Below are 14,354 nucleotides of genomic sequence, written 5' to 3'. Positions count from 1 at the left end.
CTAATTTACATATATTGCGCGGGCTTATTGTTATTTTTCATAATATGTTTGTAAATAACGAGTATGAAGTTGACAGAGCCTCATTTTCCAAGAAAGGAAACGCAACAATGGCTTCAGAAAATGCAATTATTGTACCGACTGAAGATGTAATGGCTGTTCTTCTAATTCGTCTGATTCAATGGCTACCGCAGTTTAGGATTACCATGACTTGAAAACATACATTTATCGGTCCAGCGTCACTCTGCAATCCGGCGACACCACAGTGGTGTCGTGCGCGAAATAGCGGTCAACAGCTGGCAACACCACAGTGGTGCCGTGTGCATAGTATCGCGCAGTGACCGGCGATAGCACTTTAATATCTTTTGCATTCTGTCCATGTTTTGTTTAGTTAACAATAAGTTACACACGTCAACACGTTTTTTGTTTTTATAAGTACTTGTGCCCTTTTATCATGGCAGACGAAAGAGACGATACGATTATTTACTATGACTGCGCGGACGTCTTGTCTGACGTTCCGGACGACTTGGCCGATTGGGAAGAAGATACTGGATTTATCAGTGAAGCAGAAAAGTCGGAAGATAGTGAATTACGCCCAAGAAGAATTCGGCGAACGCTACGGTTGCCAACTGATTCGGATGAATCAGATGAAGAAGGCAGTGTACAGTGTCCAGTCAGACTGATTTACCGAGAACCAATAATAAATTTGAACGATGTCCGTGTCTAAACATATTTCCCAAAGATACACAGAGCGTCGAGGATATCGTAGAATTATATGTTGGGAACGATCTATTGGAAAATATTAGCAACGAAACCAACAAGTACTACAGTCAAAAGTGCAATAGAAGGAAACTGGATAAAATGTCAAATTTGTCGACGTTATTGGGACCCAAACTTATGCTTATGGGAACTGTAAAAAAAAGCAAGGCTCGATGATTATTGGTCAATGAGTCCGTTGATAGACACACCAATATTTCGCAAAACGATGTCCCGCAACCGATTCAGACAAATATTATCATTTTTACATTTTTCTGCCAACAACAATAGATCGGAAAATGCCGACAGGCTTTTCAAAGTGCAATTCATATCTGATTATTTTTCCAAAAGGTTTAAAGAAACTTTTTACCTAAGTCAGAACATCTCAATTGATGAATAAATGACACCATGGCATGAACGGTAAAATTTTAAAGTTAACAATCCGTCGAAAATTACGAAATATGGCGTACTCATTCAGATGCTGTGTGAATCGAGTATGAGATACATTTTCTCATTCAAGATATATTCCGGCGCTGGACAGCATTTAGGAAAAACACTGTTGGAACTAGTGACATCTTCTTATGGAAACTGGCATCACTTCTACATGGTTAATTATGATATCAGTGGAGAACTTGCAGAAAAGTTACTTGAAAAGAAAATTCGAGTATGTGGAACGATACGGCAAAATACAGAATTTTCGGAAAAATTGAAGTGCGCAAAAGTCAATGCGTTTGAAGCTTGTCGTCAACGGAAAGTTGAAGTACTCGCACAGGTGTGGAGAGCTTCGAAAACTAAAACGATATGAATGATCTCTACAATACATAATGCCACTTTGACTGACACACAAAGAAAATGTAGAAAGAGCAATTACACAATTAAAAGAACTGTAAGTGTACTAGACTACAACAAATACATGAAAGGAGTGGATCAGGCAGACCAATATTTTAGTTATTACTTGCAATGTAATATTTTGTGTCGCCAGTGTATCAGACAGTGCTCGAGACTTATGAATTAACGAATATTTTTCCAGAAATGACTTTTAAGCCTAAATGTGAGAACCGAGAAAAGACTTATTATTATATTGTGACTTACTTCTACATCATGAAATAACAATTATATGATTTATTAAATTATAACCAGTTTCCTAAACAGAATAATCATATAACAAAAGATAACATCGCTGAAAGAATGTATTGGCTTTGTACTGTCTGTGGAGTTTTTCCTTCTTCTGTTCTTCTTCCCTATGATGTATGAAGAGGAAGAGAGTAGTCATAGGTGATCAAAGGAAAAATATAGCGTAAAATTTACTACATGGAATTCTAGTGTACAGACTTTTATTTGTAATTAAATAACCAACTATGAGTTTTGTGTCCGCAGCAGCCTAGACTGTGCTTTGTCTGCTGCCATTACGTGAGCGTACAGAGCGACAAATTTAAACTGCAGAAATAATCAGACACTAATTCTTTCGATCGTTATTACAATATTTGAACTCCGAGGACAAGAAGCCACAAAAATTTAGTATTTTTCTATTCTAACAGTGAAAATTACATTCAGTAGAACAATCTCAGACTAATATAAATGAAATAATTTTATGGCTGTTGAGTAAGATTAATTTTACTCAGAATAATTTATCAGTGACTTTAAATAAAAATATTTACTACACCAATGTTGTTATGGGTAGAGGTTGTGGTGTGATATATTAATTATTTGGTGCATACGTTTTAATGTCAAATAAAGAATTATTGAAACTCGTTGTAGTCGGACCCAGCAGCACATAAATAAGAATTATCAGAGATTATTTCTTTCTTTCAAGTAATTCTGTTATTCTTGCTGCTACATTTTCGTACCTTTTACAATAGCACGTACACACCATTACAACAAAATTAAATAGAACCCCATTACCCATTACATACCCTAGATACAGAAAAATTATAAAATGGTCGAGAAAGGTTTGCATGTGCCTCTTTAACTGCGTATTATTTAATGCATTCCGTCCATGACAGTGTTTCAATACAGAACGCAAGAGTCTCCGATTTCACGATTTTTTATCGAAAGTGTCTGATTCGTGGATAAAAGACCATGTACCTGCTGCCACTACATCGCGTACATCTCATCACGATCCGGTTGACAGACCTTCCAGTCACATAAAGCAACACCAGCTAATACTTATTTCTGAAACGAATAAACGAAAACGAAGAAACTGCCATGTATGTTCTAAAAACAAAAAACAAAAAGAAGAACAACAAACTTAATGTGTAAGTTTTGTAGAGATCCGTTACATCCTGGAGACTGTTTTGCTGCATGTCATTTGTTGTTGTTGTTGTCTTCAGTCCTGAGACTGGTTTGATGCAGCTCTCCATGCTACTCTATCCTGTGCAAGCTGCTTCATCTCCCAGTACCTACTGCAACCTACATCCTTCTGAATCTGCTTAGTGTACTCATCTCTCGGTCTCCCTCTACGATTTTTACCCTCCACGCTGCCCTCCAATGCTAAATTTGTGATCCCTTGATGCCTCAAAACATGTCCTACCAACCGATCCCTTCTTCTAGTCAAGTTGTGCCACAAACTTCTCTTCTCCCCAATCCTATTCAATACCTCCTCATTAGTTACGTGATCTATCCACCTTATCTTCAGTATTCTTCTGTAGCACCACATTTCGAAAGCTTCTATTCTCTTCTTGTCCAAACTAGTTATCGTCCATGTTTCACTTCCATACATGGCTACACTCCATACAAATGCTGCATGTCATATGAAAGAGAAATACTAGGTACCAAATACAACGCAAATAAACAAATATGCGAAATAAACAAATTTTGTATGTATTTACTTATATATATCTTCGAAATTTCATGAAATTAGAGGAACAGTGTTGAGAACTTATGAGAACTAACGATGAGATTAGTAAAACTTAACAATTTATGATCTTCCGATAATGTCCAAGAGACGCCGGCGACAAGCCAAGTAATCCGAATTAGCGTTGCCGGTGCGAATAAATTTGTACGAGACGTGAGGACGGCACTGTGTTATATCTGCTGGCCCTCGACGCCTCGATGACGGCGTTTGTAGAGACGACCAACGACCTACTGCAGCAAAAATGCGATTCACCCAAAGGGCAGAAACGTTTCCCCCACCTGCGTCAATTTTTATAGCGCTTCCGCAATGTCATCAGGCAGCATCCAACCTCGCAGTGGGCAATGGTGATAATATTTTGGCTTATCACTGTACGTGTTACAGTATCTAAAAGTAAATTTACGTAAAAACGTTTACTCTGTTGCCTACATATGTCCAAACAGAAGTGGTTTATCAGCAGTTACTTCCTGCAGTGAAATGGTTTAATTAAAATCAAAATTTTAATTTAAATATGGACTGTTCATTTTTAAATTTTCACTCACCGGCTTCAAACTTTTATGGTTACAACATATAGTTCTGGATGTACGGCACAAGTGAAAGCTTGTGGCTCAAGGCACAACAATGAAAAGACTAGGAACCAACAAAGTAGAGCTAAATATGTTCAAATCGTTTCCACAAGTTTGCCATTCATCGAACTTGATATCATGCATTCCCATCAGAGATATATAGAGAGCACAGTTACCAATGAAGTCTGCGTAACTTCTCTAATGGGCAGGAATAACTGTCCTCCTTTCTCTGTCACACTGCAAAGTGCAGAAGTGCTCTAATTACTCCTGCAAATGATGACATTTGTGTTTGTGTGGTGTAACTGTTCTGTTGCAGCAATAAATGTGGTAAATCTATATGTCTACACAGTTCCGTTTGATTAATGGTGTGTGATGTTATAATTACGTGTGTAAACAAGTTTTTGAACGTGAATGCCCATGTGAGAAATTGTTTGTCACTAGACAATCATTGGGTATTACCCTGAAACTCCACTGTGAAATAATAGTTACAATAGAGAATGGCTCATTCATTGAGACAGATGAATAAATTTGCCTCCAGGAACCAATTAAGCGAAAATATGTTAAACTAAATATCTTTGAAGCACTTATGATAAAATACATTAATTAATAAGGTGTATGTTTATTTTGCTTGAGGAAGTGAGATAAGGATATAAGGGAGAAAATATTGAAGTGTTGGTAGTTTGTAAAAAAACGAAACAGATGGATAATCTGTGCACCCCATTATTTGTCGACATTTCCTTTCACAGTTACAATCACGACTGAAATGCGTATTCCTGATTACTCAAAATTGTCAAATGATATTGGTAATGTGTAAAATGACCTAAACATTCCTAGAAAAAATGTATCAATGGAGAAGCAAGGAGAAAAAAAGGGTTTAACTGAAATTAAGTGTACATTTTTCATTTTAGCAGGACTGCTAATATGCACAGGAGCTCAACCAATATTTTTCATTCACTGCTACTGTGACAAAAAGTCGGCATTTCAGTGCCAAAATTCCGAAAATCTTTGTAGTTAAATGATTGGAAGGATTTTATGCCATTTTTACTGTGAGCTGCTACAGCTAATACTTTGATTCAATCAAAACAGGAGTAAAGTAATTGGCTGTGTTGTTGTGATGTAGCCTATGCATAACAAATGAAAATTTCACATCAACAAATTATGTTGTTTGCTGTTTGATGATGAGTATTCCTTCATGACAGTAAGTATATCCTCAGCAGTGAGTATCGGTTCACAGACTTTCAGCTGAGAGAGCAAGTTCAATTTTTTCTTTTCTTTTCTTTTTTTTTCGAGTCCTCAGTGTTCCAACTCATTTGATGCAGCCTGCCACGAATTCCTCTCCTGTGCCAAACTTCCCATCTCAGACTAGCAATTTTAACCTACATCCTCAATTATTTGCTTGCTGTATTCCAAGTTCTGTCTTCCTCTGTAGTTTTTACCCACTACAGCTCCCTCTAGTACCATGGAAATTATTCCCTTATGTCTTAATAGATGTGCTTTCATCTTGTCCCTTCTTTGTGTCAGTGTTTTTCCATATATTCCTTTCCTCATTGATTCTGCAGAGAATCTCCTCATTCCTTGTCTAGCCATCTAACATTCAATGTTCTTCTGCAGCGCCACATCTCAAATACTTCGATTCTGTTCTTTTCTGGTTTTCCCACAGTCCATATTTTATTACCATGCAATACTGTGGTGCAAACGTGCAGTGTCTGAAATTTATTTCTCAAATTAAGGCCTAGGTTTGATACTAGTATACTTCTTTTAGCCAGAGATGCTCTTTTTTGCCAGTGCTAGTCCGTTTTTTATGTCCTCATTGCCCCATCCGTCATGGCCTACTTCGCTGCCTAAACAACATATGTCTTAACTTCGTCTATTTTGTAACCCGCAGTTTTTATGTCGAACTTCTCACTGTTGTTATTTTGCTACTTTTCATTACTTTCATCTTTCTTCGATTTACTCACAATACATATTCTGTACTCATTAGACTGTTCATTCCATTCGATAGATCCTGTAATTCTTCGCGCTCAGTAAGGATATCAATGCCAGCCATCAACAAATCTTATCATTGATATCCTTTCACCCGGAATTTTAATCGCATTTTTAACCTTTCTTTTATTTCAGTCGCTTCTTCAACGTATAGATTGAACAGTAGGGACGAAAGACTACATCACTTTCTTACATCCTTTGTAATCTGAACACTTTATGCTTGTCTTCCAGTCTTAGTTCCCTCTCGTTTCTTGTACATATTGCACATTATTTGTCTTTCCCTATAGCTTACTCATTTTTTTTCTTAGAACTTTGTACTACATTGTCGAACGCTTTTTCCAGATCGACAAATGCTATGAATGTGTACTGATTTTTCAACAGTCTTGCTTGCATTATCAACCACAACATCATAATTACCTTTTGGTAACCTTATCTTCCCTGAAATCAAACTGATTTTCACCTCAAATATAATCAGTTTTGTTTACATTTTTCTGTATATTATGTCTGTGAGGAACTTGGATGCTTGAGCTGTTAAGCACTTGTGGGCACTTGCGATCTTCGGAATTGTGTGGAAATTGTTTTTCCCAAAGTCTGTTGGTATATAGTCAGTCTCATACACTCGACACGCCAAGCTGAACAGTCGTTTAGAAACTTTGATAGAATCTGACCTATCCTTCAGCCTTATTTGATCTTAAGTCGTCTAGAGCTCTTTTAAATTCTGATTATGATACTGGATCCCCTATCTCTTCCGTATTGACTCCTCCTCCTTCTTCTATTCCATCAAACAAGCTCTCTCTCTCTCATAGGGGTCTTCAATGTACTGTTTTCCCCTATCTGCTCTCTTCTCTGCAGTTAACAACAGAATTCCCATTTCACTCTCCATGCTACAGCCCTTCCTTTTAATTTCACCAAAGGTTGTTTTGACTTTTCTGTATGCTGAATCAGTCCTTCTGGCAACCATTTCTTCTTTGATATCTTCAATTTCTCGTAACTATTTCCCCTTAGCTACCCTGCAACTCCTAGTTATTTCATTGCTAAGTGAACTTCTGTTGCTGTATTACTGAATTTCCTCAAATATTTTTGTATTTTCTCCTTTAATCGATCAACTGAATTATTTCTTCTGTTATCCATGGTTATTTCACAGTTACCTGCCTTGTACTTATGTTTTTCTTTCCAACATCTGCGACTGCTCTTTCTAGGGATGTCCATTCCTCTTTAGCTGAACTGCATACTGAGTTATTCATTATCATAGAGCCTATAGCCTCAGAGAAGTAGAACGCTCTTCCTTCACTCCTTAGTAAATCTGCATACCACTTTCTTGCATATTGGTTTTTCCTGACTATTGTCTTAAGCTTCAGCTTACCCTTCATGATCACTAAATTGTAATCTGAGTCAATATCTGCTACTGGGTACGCGTTGCAATCCAATATCTGATTTCAGAACCTCTGCCTGACCATGACTGAACTCTTCCCGTATTTCTCGATCTTTTCCGAGTATACTTCCTCCTCTTGTGATTCTTGACCAGTGTATTCGCTGTTAGTTACTGAAATTTATTGTAGAATTCAAGTTCCATACAGGGCTTTAATAGAGAAACTCTCGCCTTTATCTTCCCAATACAGCGGACTTCTTAGCCATCTGGCACGAATCAGTTGCTTTTCACTGCATGAATAATGCCATTTCTTTATATCCCAACCTCCTTGATTCATTTCTTACATGTCGGCAGCGACAACTGCCAGAGGAGAAGCTAGTTTTACTTTAAAGTTACTGGGCAATAATGTTACAATGACGTGTACCTGTCCAGCAACTTGTTGGGTACTATCGAGTTTCGTGGCCGCATCGAATTTTAAAAACGTAAGGTGTATAAGTGGACCATCAGAAACTGTGACATTTTCTGAAAAAAAAAAACAGCCATATATTTGTGTGAAGCAAAAATGTGTAATTGCTGTATTCTTAGGTCTTACCGAAACACACCCTCGGAAATCGCGACACATTTGAAAATAAACAGCCAAATATTTGCGATAAGCACAGAAATTTAATCTTTGGCTTTTTTTAAAATCAGACTGAAGTCACAAAATCAACACTCACTATTGAGAGAGAGCGCAATCTTCTATGCGAACAGCACCGAATTTTGCAGAATATACTTCTATGCATCATTAAAAAGACTCAGAATCTTTTACACATGTGAAAACGTATGAGTAAAATTTTAATATTGCAGGACATGAACATACTTTTTGCAATGCCATAATTCTCCATCACCAAACATCTCACCACAGTACACACACACAACTTAAATAACAGCGTCTTTCATCTTACGATCTGGTTGCAGTGCCGTGTGGTGCAGCATTGGGGTCGACTGCTGTAGGAGAGGCAGCAATGTTTTCTGCAAAGAAAGGTCCAGCTAGCCTTGTGCGCCACACTGGGGGTGGTGCCGCGATAGTTCCAGTGTAAGGTCGATGAAAGATCAACATCTGTATCTACATGTGCACAGATACTACACAAAAGACCATACTATGTGTGATGGAGGGTACCCTGTACCACTATAGTGGCTGGCACGAAAATACGGCTTCAAGGCCATCTCGCCGTGTTACAGCATTGCCACTTTTTATAGTGATAATTTCAAATGCTCGTAAAAATAAAAGAACAAATTGGGCAACGCTAGCCGGAGTAGCGTGAGCAGTTCTAGGTGCTACAGCCTGGAACCGGGCGACCGCTATGGCGCAGGTTCGAATCCTGGCTCGGGTATGGATGTGTGTGATGTCCTTAGGTCAGTTAGGTTTAAGTAGTCCTAAGTTCTAGGGGACTGATGACGTCAGAAGTTAAGTCCCATAGTGCTCAGAGCCATTTGAATCAAATTGGGCAACTCTATTTTTAGCCTAGAATATAATGGTGTACTTTCCAAAAGAAAATCCTCACTAGCTGCTAGGAAAAAAAATGAAAACTAATGTTACAAGAAATTTTGGAAGAAAATAATTTTTTACTTCAACCTGTGGTAGTAACAGAATCACTAATGTAATTGTGCCGGCCGCGGTGGTCTCGCGGTTCTAGGCGCGCAGTCCGGAACCGTGCGACTGCTACGGTCGCAGGTTCGAATCCTGCCTCGGGCATGGATGTGTGTGATGTCCTTAGGTTAGTTAGGTTTAAGTAGTTCTAAGTTCTAGGGGACTAATGACCACAGCAGTTGAGTCCCATAGTGCTCAGAGCCATTTGAACCATTTGAACTAATGTAATTGTACTGAAAAAATGAATATCCCGAAAGTTTACAGATTCATATGCTGCATCTTTTATTTCGGAAACATAAAAGTATTCTGAAAATATAATAATATAATAATTATAATTATAATATATATTATAATATAATTATATATTCTGAAAATGTTATAAGAGGTGTGAAACTGTGCCGACTGCGTAGCGAAAAATGTAGTCTCTGAAGAATTTTCGTTCTGTAGAACTGCAAAGAAACTTTGCGGGAGAAAGTTGTTGAAAAAACTACAAAATTTTTTTGGTGACATTTCAGACATCATTATTGTACCGTATCACGTACAGAAACAAATTGCATCCGCGAAATTCTGTGCGCAGCAGGGCGCGAGTCGTTGTTGGCCGTCGCCAAGAGTTTTGTTTGGACGGCTCGCTTTAATATGACCGAGAATATTCCCTTCTTCCAAAAATATTTTACTGACTGCTGATACATATTCTTCGTCATTCCATTCATCACTCAAAATGCCAATATACGCTACGCAAAAATAATGGCACTCATTTTGAAGCCAATATATTCACTGAAATCGAGGAAAATATTTGTTCGAAAGTGTAGGATGTCAGGTCCTCCAGTTATACAAAACACCGTTTTTTCTCAGTACCAAAAATGTTTCAGTCCCACTGTGCGATCATCATTGGGTTTCCGTTTTATTTATTCTTTACACTTGGTGTGCGTGGTTTTTCTGGATTACTTGTGTATTGACATTTTACAAGTTCCACTGCAAACGTGGTCAACACAAGGAGCTGCAAATCGAAATGATGAGTATTTGTTCGAAAGGTTTTTGTGAAACCCAAGTTCTATATAAATTTGCTGTAAGCCTATTTTTCTCAGCATGCACTATGTGCTTGGTACACAAAAACATCATTCTTACTACTCCACTGTCCCTCTCCATCATTACAGTTCCTGAATTAAAAACCAAGTGGGCGGAGAAGACAGTGCAATCAAGTGACTGGCCAGAATAATCAATTTTATGACGGACATTACACTGTATATCTTTAGCCATCGGATATTATCCTCTGTCATACTAAAGTAATACTGGTACAATTCTACGTTCTAGCTTTTCGTAAAACTTGTCAAACGTCGTAGATTTCTATGCTCTTCTCGGAGAATCAGAATAGGTACTAGAACTGTTCTGATGTCACTGAACTGTTTATATATACAGTCGATACAGAAGCACGACAACGTTTTGTCATTTTATGAACTGCCTCCCCCCCCCCCCCCCCCCCCCCCATGAGCCATGGACCTTGCCGTTGGTGGGGAGGCTTGCGTGCCTCAATGATACAGATAGCCGTACCGTAGGTGCAACCACAATGGAGGGGTATCTGTCGAGAGGCCAGACAAACGTGTTGTTCCTGAAGAGGGGCAGCAGCCTTTTCAGTAGTTGCAGGGGGCAACAGTCTGGATGACTGACTGATCTGGCCTTGTAACACTAACCAAAACGGCCTTGCTGTGCGGGTACTGCGAACGGCTGAAACCAAGGGGAAATTATGGCCGTAATTTTTCCCGAGGGCATGCAGCTTTACTGTATGGTCAAATGATGATGGCGTCCTCTTGGGTAAAATATTCCAGAGGTAAAATAGCCCCCCATTCAGATCTCCGGGCGGGGACTACCCAAGAGGACGTCGTTATCAGGAGAAAGAAAACTGGCGTTCTACAGATCGGAGCGTGGAATGTCAGATCCCTTCATCGGGCAGGGAGGTTAGAAAATTTAAAAAGGGAAATGGATAGGTTAAAGTTAGATATCGTGGGAATTAGTGAAGTTCGGTGGCAGGAGGAACAAGACTTTTGGTCAGGTGAATACAGGGTTATAAACACAAAATCAAAAAGGGGTAATGCAGGAGTAGGTTTAATAATGAATAAAAAAAAATAGGAGTGCAGGTAAGCTACTACAAACAGCATAGTGAAGGCATTATTGTGGCCAAGATAGACACAAAGCCCACACCTACTACAGTAGCACAAGTTTATATGCCAACTAGCTCTGCAGTTGATGAAGAAATTGATGAAATGTATGATGAGATAAAAGAAATTATTCAGGTAGCGAAGGGAGACGAAAATTTAATAGTCATGGGTGACTGGAATTCGAGAGTAGGAAAAGGGAGAGAAGGAAACATAGTAGGTGAATATCGATTGGGGGAAAGAAATGACAGAGGAAGCCGTCTGGTAGAATTTTGCACAGAGCATAACTTAATCATAGCTAACACTTGGTTCAAGAATCATAAAAGAAGGTTGTACACATGGAAGAATCCTGGAAATACTAGAAGGTATCAGATAGATTACATAATGGTAAGGCAGAGATTTAGGAACCAAATTTTAAATTGTAAGACATTTTCAGGGGCAGATATGGACTCTGATCACAATCTATTGGTTATGAACTGTAGATTAAAACTGAAGAAACTGCAAAAAAGATGTGAATTTAAGGAGATGGGACCTGGACAGACTGATTAAATCAGAGATTGTGTAGAGTTTCAGGGAAATCATAAGGGAATACTTGGCAGGAATGGGGGAAAGAAATACAGTAGAAGAAGAATGGGTAGCTTTGAGGGATGAAATAATGAAGGCAGCAGAGGATAAAGTAGGTAAAAAGACGAGGGCTAGTAGAAATCCTTGGGTAACAGAAGAAATATATTGAAATTCACTGATGAAAGGAGAAAATATAAAAATGCAGTAAATGAAGCAGGCAAAAAGGATTACAAACGTCTCAAAAATGAGATGGACAGGAAGTGCAAAATGGCTAAGCAGGAATGGCTAGAGGACAAATGTAAGGATGCAGAGGCTTATCTCACTAGGTGTAAGATAGATTCTGCCTACAGGAAAATTAAAGAGACCTTTGGAGAAAAGAGAACCACTTGTATGAAAATAAAGAGCTCAGATGGAAATCCACTTCTAAGCAAAGAAGGGAAAGCAGAAAGGTGGAAGGAGTATATAGAGGGTCTATACAAGGGCGACGTACTTGAGGACGATATCCTGGAAATGGAAGAGAATGTAGATGAAGACAAAATGGGAGATACAATATTGCGGAAGAGTTTGACGGAGCACTGAAAGGCCACGGGAGTAGACAACATTCCATTAGAACTACTGACGGCCTTGGGAGAGCCAGTCCTGACAAAACTCTACCAGCTGGTGAGCAAGATGTATGAGACAGGCGAAATACCCTCAGACTTCAAGAAGAATATAATACTTCCAATCCCAAAGAAAGTTTTTGTTGACAGATGTGAAAATTACCGAACAATCAGTTTAATAAGCCACAGCTGCAAATTCTATCGTGAATTCTTTACAGACGAATGGAAAAACTAGTAGAAGCCGACCTTGGGGAAGGTCAGTTTGGATTCTGTAGAGGTATTGGAACACGTGAGGCAATACTGACCTCACGACTTATCTTAGGAGAAAGATTAAGGAAAGGCAAACCTACGTTTCTAGCATTTGTAGACTTAGAGAAAGTTTTTGACAATGCTGACTGGAATACTCTCTTTCAAATTCTAAAGGTGGCAGAGGTAAAATACAGAGAGCAAAAGGCTATTTACAATTTGTAGAGCAACCAGATGGCAGTTATAAGAGTCAAGGTGCATGAAAGGGAAGCAGTGGTTGGGAAGGGAGGGAGACAGGGTTGTAGCCTATCCCCAATGTTATTCATCTGTATAATGAGCAAGCAATAAAGGAAACAAAAGAAAAATTTGGAGTAGGTATTCAAATCCATGGAGAAGAAATAAAAACTTTGAGGTTCGCCGATGACATTGTAATTCTATCAGAGACAGCAAAGGACTTGGAACAGCAGTTAATCGGAATTGACAGTGTCTTGAAAGGAGGATATAAGAGGAACATCAACAAAAGCAAAACGAGGATAATGAAATGTAGTCGAGTTAACTCGGGTGATGCTGAGGGAATTAGATTAGGGAATGAGACACTTAAAGTAGTAAAGGAGTTTTGATATTAGGGGAGCAAAATAACTGATGATGTTAGAAGTAGAGAGGATATAAAATGTAGACTGGCAATGGCAAGGAAAGCGTTTCTGAAGAAGAGAAATTTGTTAACATCGAGTATAGATTTAAGTGTCAGGAAGTCGTTTCTGAAAGTATTTGTATGGAGTGTACCCATGTATGGAAGTGAAACATGGACGATAAATAGTTTAGACAAGAAGAGAATAGAAGCTTTCGAAATATGGTGCTACAGAAGAATGCTGAAGATTAGGTAGGTAGATCACATAACTAATGAGGAGGTATTGAACAGAATTGGGGAGGAGAGGAGTGTGTGGCACAACTTGACTAGAAGAAGGGATCGGTTGGTAGGACATGTTCTGAGGCATCAAGGTATCACCAATTTAGTACTGGAGGGCAGCGTGGAGGGTAAAAATTGTAGAGGGAGACCAAGAGATGAACACACTAAGCAGATTCAGAAGGATGTAGGTTGCAGTAGGTACTGGGAGATGAAGAAGCTTGCACAGGATAGACTAGCATGCATCAAACCAGTCTCAGGACTGAAGACTTCAACAACAACATAAGCACACCGACCGGAGGAGTACTACACTACTAGCCATTAAAATTGCTACAACACGAAGATGACGTGCTACAGACGCGAAATTTAATCGACAGGAAGAAGATGCTGTGATATGCAAATGATTAGCTTTTCAGAGCATTCACACAAGGTTGGCGCCAGTGGCGACACCTACAACGTGCTCACATGAGGAAAGTTTCCAATCGATCTCTCATACACAAACAGCATTTGATCGGCGATGTCTGGTGAAACGTTGTTGTGATGCCTCTTGTAAGGTTAAAAAATGCGTACCATCACGTTTCCGATTTTGGTAAAGGTCGGATTGTAGCCTATCGCGATTGCAGTTTATCGTATCGTGACATCGCTGCTCGCAGTGGTTGAGATCCAATGACTGTGAGCAGAATATAGATTTGGTGGGTTCAGTAGGGTAATACGGAACTCCGTGCTGGATCGCAATGGC

Source organism: Schistocerca gregaria, chromosome 1 (genome assembly GCF_023897955.1).
Source record: "Schistocerca gregaria isolate iqSchGreg1 chromosome 1, iqSchGreg1.2, whole genome shotgun sequence".
Taxonomy (NCBI): domain Eukaryota; kingdom Metazoa; phylum Arthropoda; class Insecta; order Orthoptera; family Acrididae; genus Schistocerca; species Schistocerca gregaria.
This window is presented reverse-complemented; position numbering follows the sequence as displayed.